Genomic DNA, 13,546 nt, shown 5'->3' on the forward strand with positions numbered 1-13,546 from the left:
TTGTCAGCTTCCTTAATTACTCCTTACTATTTTGCTTTTATCAACTATCCCCGAAGCATATTCTCCTTCCCCCAGCTTTAATTGCTTATTATCTGTTTACTTTTCTGCTATATATTATATAACTGCACAGATTTATCTGGAGTCTGGTCCTAGCCTCGTCACTACTTCGCCGGGGTTAGGCCAGGCACTTACCAGCACATGGGGTCGGTTGTGCTGATACTACACTATGCACTGTGTGCAGATCCCAGAGCAGCTTTCGGACAATAGTTGGAGGGCTTCCTTCAGTCCATCCGGAGACCCAAGGTAGACATGCAGACGTTTGCGGGCCCTAGCGTCTCCCTCTATCTCTATTTCGTGTTCCCTTTATCTCTTGCTCAGGAACAGTACTATGTATTTTTTCCAGACTTTGTATGTAGTGACTCTTAGACAGTCTGTGGTACTGTGACACCAGATTTTGGGGTATTGAAGTTTAAAAGTAGTAATAGACGTAGCTCTAAGCTTTATAAAGGTTGACTTCGGCCTATTTCCTAACTTCCGCTTTATTTATATTGTCGCCCTATGTTTGTTTTAAAAAGAAGTAATATGAAAAAGGTAGTAGATAGTTAAAGGTTAGCTTGCCTAGCTCACATTAGTAGGCGCCATCACGACTCCCTAGAGTGGGAATTCCAGGTCGTGACAAGTTGGTATCAGAGCACTAGGTTACATGGGTCTCACAGTTCACAGACAAACTTAGTAGAGTCTGAGGGATCGGTACAGAGACGTCTGTATTTATCCCCCAGAGGCTATAGTGTTAGGAAAACTTCACATTTGTTCATTCTTGTCATGCGGTTCTGTTTCCCAATATTGAATTTCTACTCCGTTCTTTCGCGAATGGCGAGAAAATGCACTTCCTCATCTACCGCTCATAAGCCTGAGCCCCCAGCAGCAGCTTTCACTAGGGGTAGAGGGCGAGGTCGAGGTAGGGGCAGAGTTCAGTCCCGAGCAACAGCACCCGTGGTGGAGCCTCAGGTTGATTTTGAGGAGGAGGTTCCGGCCCCAGCAGTTACGGTGGGCCCAGCTCAGGTCCCAGAGGGGTTTATTGCTACCCCAGTTCTTAAGGACACTCTGGTCCGATTGGTGGGCCTCATGGGGAGTGTCACCCGAGTAGGTTAGCTTCCTGTAGCACCGGCCACTTCTCAAGGTGGAGGAGGGGCTCAGACTCCTGCTACATGCACTTCGGAGCAGGTAGCTCCCCAGATTCAGACTCCAGCGCTTCAACCAGTTGGAGCAGTTCAGCTGGGTGGCATAGCTCAGACCGGCAATGGAGCGGCTATGTCCGCCGATGCTTTGTGGAGGTTGGATAGGTTCACCAAGCTCTTCACTACTACTTTCAGAGGTACTTCTTCTAAGGATCCCCAGGGTTTCCTATATAGCTGTCACGAGGTTCTCAGGAACATGGGCATTGTTGAGACCAATGGGGTCGATTTTGCTACATTTTGCTTGTCTAGATCCGCCAAGACTTGGTGGAGGGATTATTGCTTAGCTAGGCCAGCCGGGTCGCCATCTTTGACTTGGGAACAGTTTATAGTGTTGTTTCTGGAGAAGTTTCTCCCCATGACTCAGAGAGAGGCCTATCGGAGGCAGTTTAAGCGCCTCCAGTAGGGTTCCATGACGGTCACCTAGTATGAGACCAGGTTCATCGACTTAGCTTAACATGCCCTCGTCATACTTCCTATCGAGACAGAGAGGGTGAGGAGGTTTATCGACGGTCTTATTCAACTGATTCGTCTTCAGATAGCCAAGGAGGCTGGGAGTGAGATCACTTTTCAGGAGGCGGCCAATGTGGCCCGCAAAGTTGAGATGATTTTGTCATATGAAAGTGGTCATGGGTCGGATAAGAGGCCCTGTAATTTAGGCAGATTCAGTGGTACCTCATTTGGAGGTAGAGATTCATATGGTAGAGGCCATCCTCCTAGGCCCTTTCAGTCATCTCTTCAGGTTTCTCACGGTGCTTCCGGTAGCCGTGGTCCTCCGATGTAGTATTCTGACCAGCAGTTCTTCAGTGCACCACCAGCACCTATCAGTGCACCACTGCTTCAAAGTTTCCAGGGTCGTCAGCCCCATCACCCGAGAGCTTGTTTTACTTGTGGCGACCCGAGGCACATTGTTAGGTATTGCCCTCGAGCTTCGAGCAATTCTCCGCATCAGGGTTCTCGTGTTATGGTTCAGGCACCAGATGCTCCATAGACCACCCAGCCAACTAGAGGTAGGGGTAGAGGTGCTAGAGGTGGAGGTAGAGGTACTAGAGGTGGAGCTCAGGCCGCCAGAGGTGGAGGCCAGCCAGTTGCAGGCCGTCCTAGAGATATAGTTCAGGGTGGTGGGCTCAGCCCCGATGTTATGCCCTTCTAGCCAGGCCCGAGGCTGAGTCTTCAGATGCAGTGATCACAGGTACGGTTCTGGTTTGTGATAGAGATGCTTCAGTGTTATTTGATCTAGGGTCTACATACTCGTATGTGTCATCTTATTTTGCACCGTATTTGATCATGCCTAGTGATTCATTGAGTGTTCCTATTTATGTGTCTACACCGGTGGGTGATTCTATTGTGGTTGATCGAGTCCATCGTTCTTGTATTGTGGTGATTGGGGGTCTTGAGACTCGTGTAGATTTAGTTCTTTTAGACATGGTCGACTTTGATGTTATTTTAGGGATGGATTGGTTATCACCTTACCATGCTATCTTGGACTATCATGCCAAGACTGTAACCTTGGCTTTGCCGGGTATGCCTTTTTTAGAGTGGAGAGGAACTCCCGGTCATTCTACCCGTAGCGTTATCTCTTTTGTGAAGGCTCGGCGTATGGTCGAGAAGGGGTGTTTGGCCTATTTGGCTTACGTTCATGATTCCAGTGTTGAGGTTCCTTCTATTAATTCTGTGCCCGTGGTTCGTGAGTTTCCTGAGGTTTTCCCCTCAGACCTGCCAGGGATGCCACCCGACAGGGATATTAACTTCTGCATTGATTTGGCTCCGGGAACTCAGCCCATATCTATCCTGCCGTATCGCATGGCCCCGCCAGAGTTGAAAGAGTTGAAGGAGCAGTTGCAAGACTTACTTGAGAAGGGTTTCATTAGACCCAACGTTTCACCTTGGGATGCGCTGGTGTTGTTTGTTAAGAAAAAGGATGGTTCGATGAGAATGTGCATTGATTATCGGCAGTTGAACAAGGTCACAATCAAGAATAAGTATCCGCTGCCGAAGATTGATGATTTATTCGATCAGCTTTAGGGTGCCAAGGTATTTTCAAAGATTGACTTGGGATCTGGCTACCATCTTGAGGATTAGGGCATCCGATGTCTCTAAGACAACATTCCACACTCGGTACAGGCATTATGAGTTTTTGGTCATGTCATTTGGGTTGACAAATGCCCAGCAGCTTTTATGGATTTGATGAACCAAGTGTTCAGGCCTTATTTGGAATCGTTCGTGATAGTCTTCATTGATGATATTTTGATATATTTCTGCAGCCAGGAGGAGCACGAGCAGCATTTCAGAGTGGTTCTTCAGACTCTGAAGGATAGTCAGTTATATGCTAAGTTCTTGAAGTGTGAGTTCTGGTTGAGTTCAGTTGCTTTCCTGGGTCATGTTGTATCAGTAGAGGGTATTCAGGTTGATCCGAAGAAGATTGAGGCAGTCAAGAACCGGCTTAGACCAATATCAGCTACAGAGATTCGGAGTTTCTTGGGATTGGCAGGCTACTATCGTCGGTTCATGGAGGGGTTCTCATCTATTGCATCCCCGATGACCAGGTTGACCCAGAAGGGTGCCCAGTTCAGATGGTCGGACGAGTGTGGGGCGAGCTTTCAGAAGCTCAAGATAGCTCTGACTACGACACCTGTGTTAGTTTTGCCCACAGGTTCAGGGCCTTATACAGTTTATTGTGATGCATCTCGTATTGGGCTTGGTGCAGTGTTGATGCAGGATGGCAAGGTCATTGTCTATGCTTCGTGGCAGTTAAAGATTCATAAGAAGAACTATCCGATTCATGACTTGGAGTTGGCAGCCATTGTTCACGCATTGAAGATTTGGAGGCATTATCCGTATGGCGTGCATGTGAGGTGTTCACAGATCACAAGAGTCTTCAGTATTTGTTCAAGTAAAAGGAGTTGAATTTGAGACAGAGGAGGTGGTTGGAGTTGTTGAAAGATTATGATATAACTATCTTATATCACCCGGGAAAGGCCAATGTGGTGGCCGATGCCTTGAGTAGGAAGTCAGCTAGTATGAGCAGTCTTGCTTATATTCCGGTCGGTGAGAGACCGCTTACTTTGGATGTTCAGGCTTTGGCCAATCAGTTTATGAGGTTGGATATTTTTGAGCCTAGTCGTATATTGGCCTGCATGGTCGCTCGTTCTTCTTTATTGGAGCGTATCCGTGATCGGCAGCTTGATGATCCCCATTTGTGTGTCCTTAGAGACACGGTGCAGCGCGGAGGTGCCAAGCCGGTTACCTTAGGTAATGATGTAGTTTTGAGATTGCAGGGGCGAGTTTGTGTGCCTAATGTGGATGAGCTCCGAGAGTTGATTTTAGAGGAGGCCCATAGCTCCCGGTACTCTATTCATCCGGGCGCTGCAAAGATGTATTAGGATTTGCGGCAACATTACTGGTGGCATAGACTGAAGAAGGATATTGTTGCATATGTGGCCTGATGTTTGAATTGTCAACAGGTTAAGTATGAGCATCAGAGGCCTGGTGGATTGTTTCAGAGGATTGAGCTTCCCGAGTGGAAGTGTGAGCGGATCACTATGGACTTTGTTACTGGACTTCTGCTGACTCGGAAGAAGTTCGATGCAGTTTGGGTCATTGTTGATAGGCTGACCAAGTCAGCGCATTTCATTCCTGTGGTAGTTTCCTATTCATCCGAGAGGTTAGCTGAGATCTATATCCGAGAGATTGTTCGTCTTCATGGTGTACTTGTATCTATAATTTCAAACCGAGGTACGCAGTTTACCTCGCATTTCTGGAGAGCGGTTCAGTGAGAGTTGGACACTCAGATTAAGTTGAGTAGAGCATTTCATCCTTAGACGGACGGGCTGTCCGAGCGGACTATTCAGATTTTAGAAGATATGCTTCGAGCCTGTGTCATTGACTTTGGAGGTTCGTGGGATTAGTTTTTGCCTTTAGCAGAGTTTGCCTACAACAACAGCTACCAGTCGAGTATTCAGATGGGTCCTTATGAGGCTTTATATGGTAGGCGGTGTCGATCTCCGGTTGGATGGTTTAAGCTGGGAGAGGCTTGGTTGTTGGGTATGGATCTGGTTCAGGAGGCTTGGACAAGGTCAGGATCATTAAGATAGGCTTCGTACAGCTCAATCTAGGTAGAAGAGTTATGCAGACCGCAAAGTTTGAGATGTGGCTTTTATGGTTGGTGAGCGGGTATTGCTCCGAGTGTCGCCTATGAAGGGCGTGATGAGATTCGGGAAGAAGGGCAAGCTTAGCTCTAGGCTCATTGGTCCATTTGAGATTCTTGATCGAGTGGAAGAGGTGGCTTATAGACTTGCGTTGCCGTCGAGCTTATCAACCGTGCATCTAATGTTTCATGTGTCCATGCTTCAGAAATATCACGACGATCCATCCCACGTGTTAGATTTTAGCACTGTCCAGTTGGACAAGGACTTGTCTTATGAGGAGGAGCCTAAAGCTATTCTAGACCGGCAAGTTCGACAGTTGAGGTCGAAGAGTTTTCCTTCAGTCCGTGCTCAGTGGAGAGGTCAGCCTCCTGAGGCGTCGACCTGGGAGTCCGAGTCCGATATGCGTAGCCGTTATCCTCATCTTTTCCCCGACTCAGGTACTTCTTTCTTTTGTACGTTCGAGGACGAACGGTTGTTTTAGAGGTAGAGAATGTGACGACCCAAACGGTCATCGCTTGCTTTCAGTTGATTTCTGTGTCTCCGAGGCCTTAAAAACCTCATTAGAGTCGCCTCGATTTACGTGCACAGTTCGGGCGCGTAGCCGGAAAGCTTAAATATGAAACTCTGTGAAAAATGCTAAGTTTTGATGTTAAAATGAATAAATTTGACTTCGGTCAATATTTTGGGTAAACGGATCCGGATCCGTGATTCGACGGTCCTGGAGGGTCTGTAGGAAAATATGGGACTTGGGCGTATGACAGAAATCGAATTCCGAGGTCCCAAGCCCGAGAAATAAATTTTTAAGTGAAATTATTTAAGGAAAATTTGAAATGAAAACTGATTAGAAAGCAATGGTATCCGGCCCGTATTTTTGGTTCTAACGCCCGGTACTAGTCTTATATATGACTTGAGTCATTCCTATGAAACTTGGTTAAAAACGGACGTCGTTTGACGCGATCCGGACCTTAATTGAGAAATTTGATGTTTAAAAGAGCTTTGAGAAACTTCATTGATCTCGAGGTTTAATTCGATGCTCGTGATTTTATTTTGGTAATTTGGTTACACGAATATGTCCATAGGATGTTCTTGAGGTTGTGTATATTCTTGGGTTGGAGTTTTGAGGGTTCGGGTGAGTTTCGAGTAGGTTCCGAGATGCCTTAGGTTTAGAAAGTCAGATGTTGCAGGTTCAAGAAGTTGCAGGCCTCTGAACCCTCTAGTGCAGTCCACGAGAAATCGCGTGCGACCGCGGAGGGGCCAGCGCGGCCGCGATCGCCTTTGTGCGGAGTGCGGTGGAGGCTGTGTGGCCGCAGTCGGCCTTGTGCGGTCCGCATAGGGTGCTGAACTGCAGGTCTTCAGGGAGGCCTGTGCGGCCGCGGTCCATTTGATGCGGACCACACAGAGGGTCTGAGAGGGGTATAAATAAACGGGAATTTCAGTTATTTTCCACTTTTCAAAACCCCAAAAACATAAAAGACGATTTTTCAAACAGCCTTTCTTCTCTAAAAACGTTGGTAAGTGATTTCTAACTCATTTTCCTCACTCCTTAACATCTTTTAACATGATTTCAACTTCAAATCAAAATATTTCATGGGAAAAATTGGGTGTTTTGGGTAAAACCTAGGTTTTTCTAAAATTGGGGATTTGGACCTCAATTTGAGGTCCGATTTCAAAACAAATTATTTATTTGGATTCGTGGAGGAATGGGTAACCAGGTTTTGGTCCGAACCTTGGGTTTCGACCACGTGGGCCCGGGGGTGATTTTTGACTTTTAGGTAAAACTTTAGAAAACTCATTTTCATGCATTGGGGTTGATTCATTTAGCACTTATTGATGTAATTAAGTAACTTGTGACTAGATTCGAGCGGATTGGAGGTGTCATCGAGGGGTAAAGCTATAGTTGAGACTTGAGTGGTGTTCAAGGCATTATGGAGGTAAGTGTTTGGTCTAACCCTAGCCTGAGGGATTAGGAGTTGAGTCATATTTGCTACTTTCTTCTTGTTGAGTACGACGTATAGGCATGGTGACGAGTATCTATACGTTGGTGTCAAGCATGACTGTGAGTCTTAAATTGAAAGTTGTTGTGTTCTTAAATGACACTTGGGTGCTTTACTTAATGATCTTCTATGATTGAGCATTTTCAATAATTGAACTGAGTACAAGCTAAGTTTAGATTGGTTATAGCTGATTCTCCCTTGCCGAGATGACTATTTCAATATTGTTGTTCCCTTGCCGGGAAAATTATTATATTGTTGTGTTCCCTTGCCGGGAAGTTATTATATTGATTATTTTCCCTTGCCGGGATTCCTTGAATTACAAGATATTATGAAATGGGAGTGGGTGGTACGCCTACCAAAAGATATTATGAAATGGGAGCGGGTGGTACGCCTACCACAAGATATAGATATTATGAAATGGGAGAGGGTGGTACGCCTACCACAAGATATTATGAAATGGGAGCGGGTGGTACGCCTACCACAAGATATTATGAAATGGGATCGGGGTGGTATGCCTACGATAAGATATGAGAAATGGGATCGGGTTGCAGGCCTGCAACATGATGGAAACTAAAAGTGAAAGTTGTCTTTACTTTTCTTTATCTGTGTTAGAAGTTATATTGTCAGCTTCCTTATTTACTCCTTGCTATTTTGCTTTTATGAGCTATCCCCGAAGCATGTTCCCCTTTCCCAGCTTTAATGCTTATTATCTGTTTACTTTTCCGTCATATATTATATAACTGCACAGGTTTATCTGGAGTTTGGTCCTAGCCTTGTTACTATTTCGCCGGGGTTAGGCCAGACACTTACCAGCACATGAGGTCGGTTCTGCTGATACTACACTATGCACTGTGTGCAGATCCCGGAGCAGCTTTCGGACAATAGTAGGAAGGCTTCCTTCAGTCCATCCGGAGACCCAAGGTAGACCTGCAGACGTTCGCGGGCCCTGGCGTCTCCCTCTATCTCTATTTCCTGTTTCCTTTATCTCTTGCTCAGGAACAGTACTATGTATTTTTTTCAGACTTTGTATGTAGTGACTCTTAAACAGCCTGTGGTACTGTGACACCAGATTTTGGGGTATTGAAGTTTAAAAGTGGTAATAGACGTAGCTCTAAGCTTTATAAAGGTTGACTTCCGCCTATTTCCTAACTTCCGCTTTATTTATATTGTCGCCCTATGTTTGTTTTAAAAAGAAGTAATATGAAAAAGGTAGTAGATAGTTAAGGGTTGGCTTGCCTAGCTCACATTAGTAGGCGCCATCACGACTCCCGAGGGTGGGAATTTCGAGTCGTGACAGGGGTCTCCGGGCGACTTTGCAGCCGAGCGATAGCCAACTGTCGTTCCTGCAACATTTCAAAAATAACATGAAGACTAACTTCCTGTTCTACCCGGGCCGGGATTTTTTGTGCTTCTTGTTGGTCGATGTGTCGTACGCTCCTGTCGGTGTGATAAGTTTCGTCAACTTGTTGTGCGTCCTGTGAATCTGTGTCCGCTAGGATCGGTCCAGGAGTGATATCAAGATTCCGCGGAAGTGCTTCAGCGGCCGAGATAACCACGCCATTTTCCCCGTGATTTTTGAGGTTGTCGTTCTCAACTTCGTTTACCGAACTGGAGATTTTGGCTTGAAATCAAAGGATCTTGGACAAGAAAAAGTGTAAAAGATAATGTGTGTTTGTGTGACGAAACAAGCAAGAAAACAATCACTATTATTTTTAGCCCCACGATGGAATTCTAAAAATACGTGATCTATTTCCGAGCTAGTTGTTAAAGCAGTTAATGCTAAGAACGTGAAGTATAATGATAAAATACGAGCTAAGACAAAGCCGTAAACAAACCAAACGGGCCTGTTATCCGAGTGCAAAGATGGTCGATGGGACCTCGGGGTCGACGTTGGTATCAATCTCGAACTACCGGGGACAACCGGGGTTGGGGTAAAGTTAAAGGTATAATTAAATAGGGCTCTTTCGGCCAATATTAAACTATAGAATGAAGCACAAGTTAAGAAGCAATGAATACAGGGGCGGCCTCGAGCTAGTACAAAGTGGTAAGGAGAATAACCGAAGATAAATGACTTTGAACCAAGGGGAATAAGCAAATTAGAGAAGAGAGAGAGAAGATATTATTGCACTTGGAGAAAATGGAGCAACATCAGCCCTTTACAAAATGGTATGGGTTCCTCTTATATAGGCGAGGGAACACGGTATGGTACATAGTGCATTAAATGTAAAGATAAGGGGATGAGACGGCTAGACAAGATACCAGAGCCTATTAATTCTAGCTACTTGCCTCGGGAGTCCCCCGTCTTCGTAACTTTTGCTGGGCCGCGGACAGATCCCTTAACATCGAAGCCATTGCAGGGCCGCGGATAATCCTCAAGATAGGGAGCCCGATCATGATCCCACAGCCTCGAGGTGCTGTCATGACATTTCGAATATACCTTAATGGCGGGAGATGGATTCCTCTGATTTCACCACACACAAATACAATAACAAAAGACTCGGCAAACTTAAATAGACTATGACAGACTCTAACATCACCTAAAAGACTCGACATTACTGTTCAAAACTAGAAAGTAAAAGATGACATAAAAAGAACAACAGACTCAAAACATAATAACTAAAAAAATCTCCTTAAGCAAACTCCTGAATGAGCGACTCTGACTGGATGGTCCTAGGGCGTCTGTAATGCCCAAACTCCGATAAGTAGATCCACACCTGTATGAGAAAATTAAGACCAAATAAGTTAAAGACCTAGAACGTTATGTGAGACAATAACCCCCTGTTGGACACATGCAAGACATGATTGTGACTACTTTTCTAAAATTAACCTATGTGGCTAAAAATGGCTTAAAATACATGATTTGACTAAGACCTCGCGAAGCCAAGAACCTAAACTCACTTGGAAAACCGGACCCTATATGGTTTGCCTACGTATCACGCCCCAAAAGACGAGAATCAGGTATGCATAGTTAGGGCAGATTGGATACAGGCGAGAATTAAAAAAAATTACTAATCTAGAGAAAATATATTTTTTGTCTTTTTTTTAAAAAAAAATGGTGAAACATGTAAACTCTTTTTGGATTTTCTTTTTCCTTTCTTTTTGATTTTTGGAAAATGATGGGAAAGTGCAAAATCTTTATGGGTTTTTCATATATTTTTTTTGGTCTTTTTCTTAAAAAAAATGTGAAAGAAAAAAATAACTGGGTCCTACTTGCTTTATTTTCACACTTCACCCTCTTTTTTTCATTTATCCTCAAACCTCATTGGTCCGTCAAATGACCTCTTTTACCCTTGAAAATTGCAACATGTAGCACATAGGATGCATCATGATGGTCTTTTATTCTTTGGGTACGCCTGTCCTAAACGGACCCAACCCCTGTGTTGAGTCCCCAAAGTCAAATGCACATGATACAAACAAACGTTCCTACTAGGGATCCGACATGAGGCTAAGTTATTCTAAGCTAAAAACCTAGGTATATTGTTCTAGACTTGTGTACCCGAGCAGACAACTTGAGCCGAGGAGGGGGCTACGTACCGGGAACCAAAGGCCATCCGGCTTTGTAACTTGTCCGAGCCTCTTTCTAAATTAAGGTATGACACTAACAGAAAAGAAGTCACGCTAGCATGCACTTCTTCGAAGATGAGAAGATAAATGTTTCACAACAGTTTATATACAGTTCAAATAATATCAAAGCGATAAAAAGTGACATTTAGTACATTATGCCCAAGCATGTAAAAATCAGATCATAAACCACGCCAGCTATAATAGTTATTCTAAGCTCGAATTCTGAACCCTGAACCAGAAGTTCTGGGTTCTTGTCCCCAGCAAAGTCGTCATAGCTGTCACACCTCCTTTTTACCATCCCGAGAGGGAGTATATAAGGGAGTTTTTTTCCAATTTAAGTGACAATCGAAATGAGAATATTTTATTTAAAATTCAGAGTTGCCACTTGGGATAATTTATGGTGTCCCAAGTCACCGGTTTTAAATCCTGAATCGAGGAAAAATTGACTCTGTTTTACGGTCAGCGAAACACAAAAATCCGGGTAAGGAATTCTGTTAACCCGGGAGAAGGTGTTAGGCATTCCCGAGTTCCGTGGTTTTAGCACGGTCGCTCAACTGTTAATATTGGCCAACTTAATTTTAAAACATTTTAAAACCTATGTGCATTTATTCCTTTTAAAACCACTTTAATAATCCAATTGTTATACAACTAATTATTTGATTACACGTTGCGAATCATGTCACGGGAACCGTACTCACGATCCACAACATGTTTATTTTATTAACAAGATTAAATTGTGGCCGGGTCACATAAATGTACCCCGAATTTTAGTAGTTAAGCATCACAACTACGTAACAGGAACCGTACCCGTAGCTATGATAATTATTTAATTAACGCACCTAAAGCAAGCTACGAAAGTTCAAGGCATGTCCCATTCTAATCTTGTATATACATAAGGGTCATAGACTAGGTGATTGGATGTCACACCTCAATTTTATTAAAGGAAAAACATTTAACTACGGATGTTCATATTTAAAACCTATTTGAGATTAGGTATCACAACTAATCCACGGGAACCGTACCCGTAATTGTGATGATTTAATTACGTGCCTAAAAGTTTGCCTAAGAAAAATGATCAATGAAGGAAATCAAATTGCTAAAAAAGATCCAAAAGAATTTCAAGTCCATTAGACACGGTTACGAACTAATTGACCCAAAAAACGATCAACTGTTTTCTACTATGTTTAAACAACAATTGAGCTAAACTAAAATAATTGCCAGTCAGTAGAACTAGAGATTCAGTTAAACTCAACAAAAAGAAACAAAATTGAAGTTAATTAGTAGATTATGATATTAGCAAAAAAACAAGAAAAAAACAAAACAAAAGAGCAGATTTAAGCCCTCTCTCTCTCGTTTAAAACAAGAATAGAAGTAGCAAAACGTTTACAATCTAATTCGTTTACATGTTCAATGTCACCCTTATGACCCCTTCAAACAGCAGATTTTTTATTTTATTTTAGCAACACACCAAGTCTATACCACAAGCTAGATCTAGTAATATCACAAACGGGTAATAGAGAAATTTAGTCGAGCAAAGAAGTGGATTCAAATGATAAAATTGGAACTCCTACGACAAACTATCATGGATGTAATTCTCGAAATCATTCAACTCCAAAGGATGAAAATATAATTGCCTACTCACTCAACCAATAAGAAAGTTTCACCAGCAGAAGCTAAAGGAGAAACAAGCAGCCACAGTCATCACCTAATAAATTAACAAATACAATAAACTACATTAATATAAAGGAATAACAGAATGAACCTGTTAAGTGCTTCTTATTTGATATGTAAAGAAAATTTCCACATTGCTTCGCCAAGAAGAAAGCACGACAAAAATACAGCAGCAAGATGAAACCGGAACCCAGAATCGATCTCAAACAGACACTCCAAATCGGACACCCACTTCAACCTGACACCATTTTTGAACCCAAATTTTCTTAAATCTTATTCTCTTCCCCCCAAATCCGTCCTCCTTTTCCAATGTGTGTGTGCTTGTTGTGATTGTTTTCCAATTGAAAACACAAAGAAAATTGAAGTCTGAAGGTGGGGAAGGGGAATCCGCCGGCGTGTATAATAGAGAGACGAGAGTCTCCAATTTTTGAGTGCTCTCAAGCCTTTTTTCGGAAATAGGTCCTCTTCAAGGTGTTTTTGATTTTTGGTTTTGTCCAAGATGAAGAAGACGGAAGCTTCCTTGATTTTTTTTGGGGTGCCAACTTTAGAATAACGACTGATAGCTAAAGTCTTAGGGATCTAGGTTTTTTATTTATTTTTCTTCCTCCCATTTCTTTAGCTTTGTCATGTATTTATGGGAAGGGGCTTAGGGTTAAGAGAAATGAGCTATCCGAATTTGGGCTCAAAATTGGGCTAGATGAGTACTTAAATTCAAGAGAAACATATCAATAAGCCCAAGTTTAATTCTTTCTATTTTCTAAGAAGTAAAAATCTATAAACTTACTAGTTAACCTTAGCTTATGTACCAAAATGGGAATAAAATTAGCAATTATTTTTTGTATTTTTTCAAAGATTATACTAAAAATAAGAATCCTAGTAAAATTGTATGACTACAAAACATTAACGAACCAATTTTTTGTAATTTTTATTTTTT

The 13,546-nt window shown here is 43.0% G+C and overlaps 1 long non-coding RNA gene across 1 annotated transcript; it reads right to left on the bottom strand.

The window, feature by feature from the left end:
• Positions 1 to 9,465: 9,465 nt before the first annotated feature.
• LOC107761093 (uncharacterized) lies at positions 9,466 to 13,223 on the bottom strand. The gene is made up of 2 exons (XR_001642524.2): positions 12,704 to 13,223; positions 9,466 to 10,091 (listed from the first exon to the last, which is right to left on the bottom strand). It is a non-coding gene; the product is annotated as an uncharacterized LOC107761093 (long non-coding RNA).
• Positions 13,224 to 13,546: the final 323 nt, after the last annotated feature.

The sequence above is a fragment of the Nicotiana tabacum genome, chromosome 18, assembly GCF_000715075.1.
Source record: "Nicotiana tabacum cultivar K326 chromosome 18, ASM71507v2, whole genome shotgun sequence".
NCBI classification, from domain to species: Eukaryota; Viridiplantae; Streptophyta; class Magnoliopsida; order Solanales; family Solanaceae; genus Nicotiana; species Nicotiana tabacum.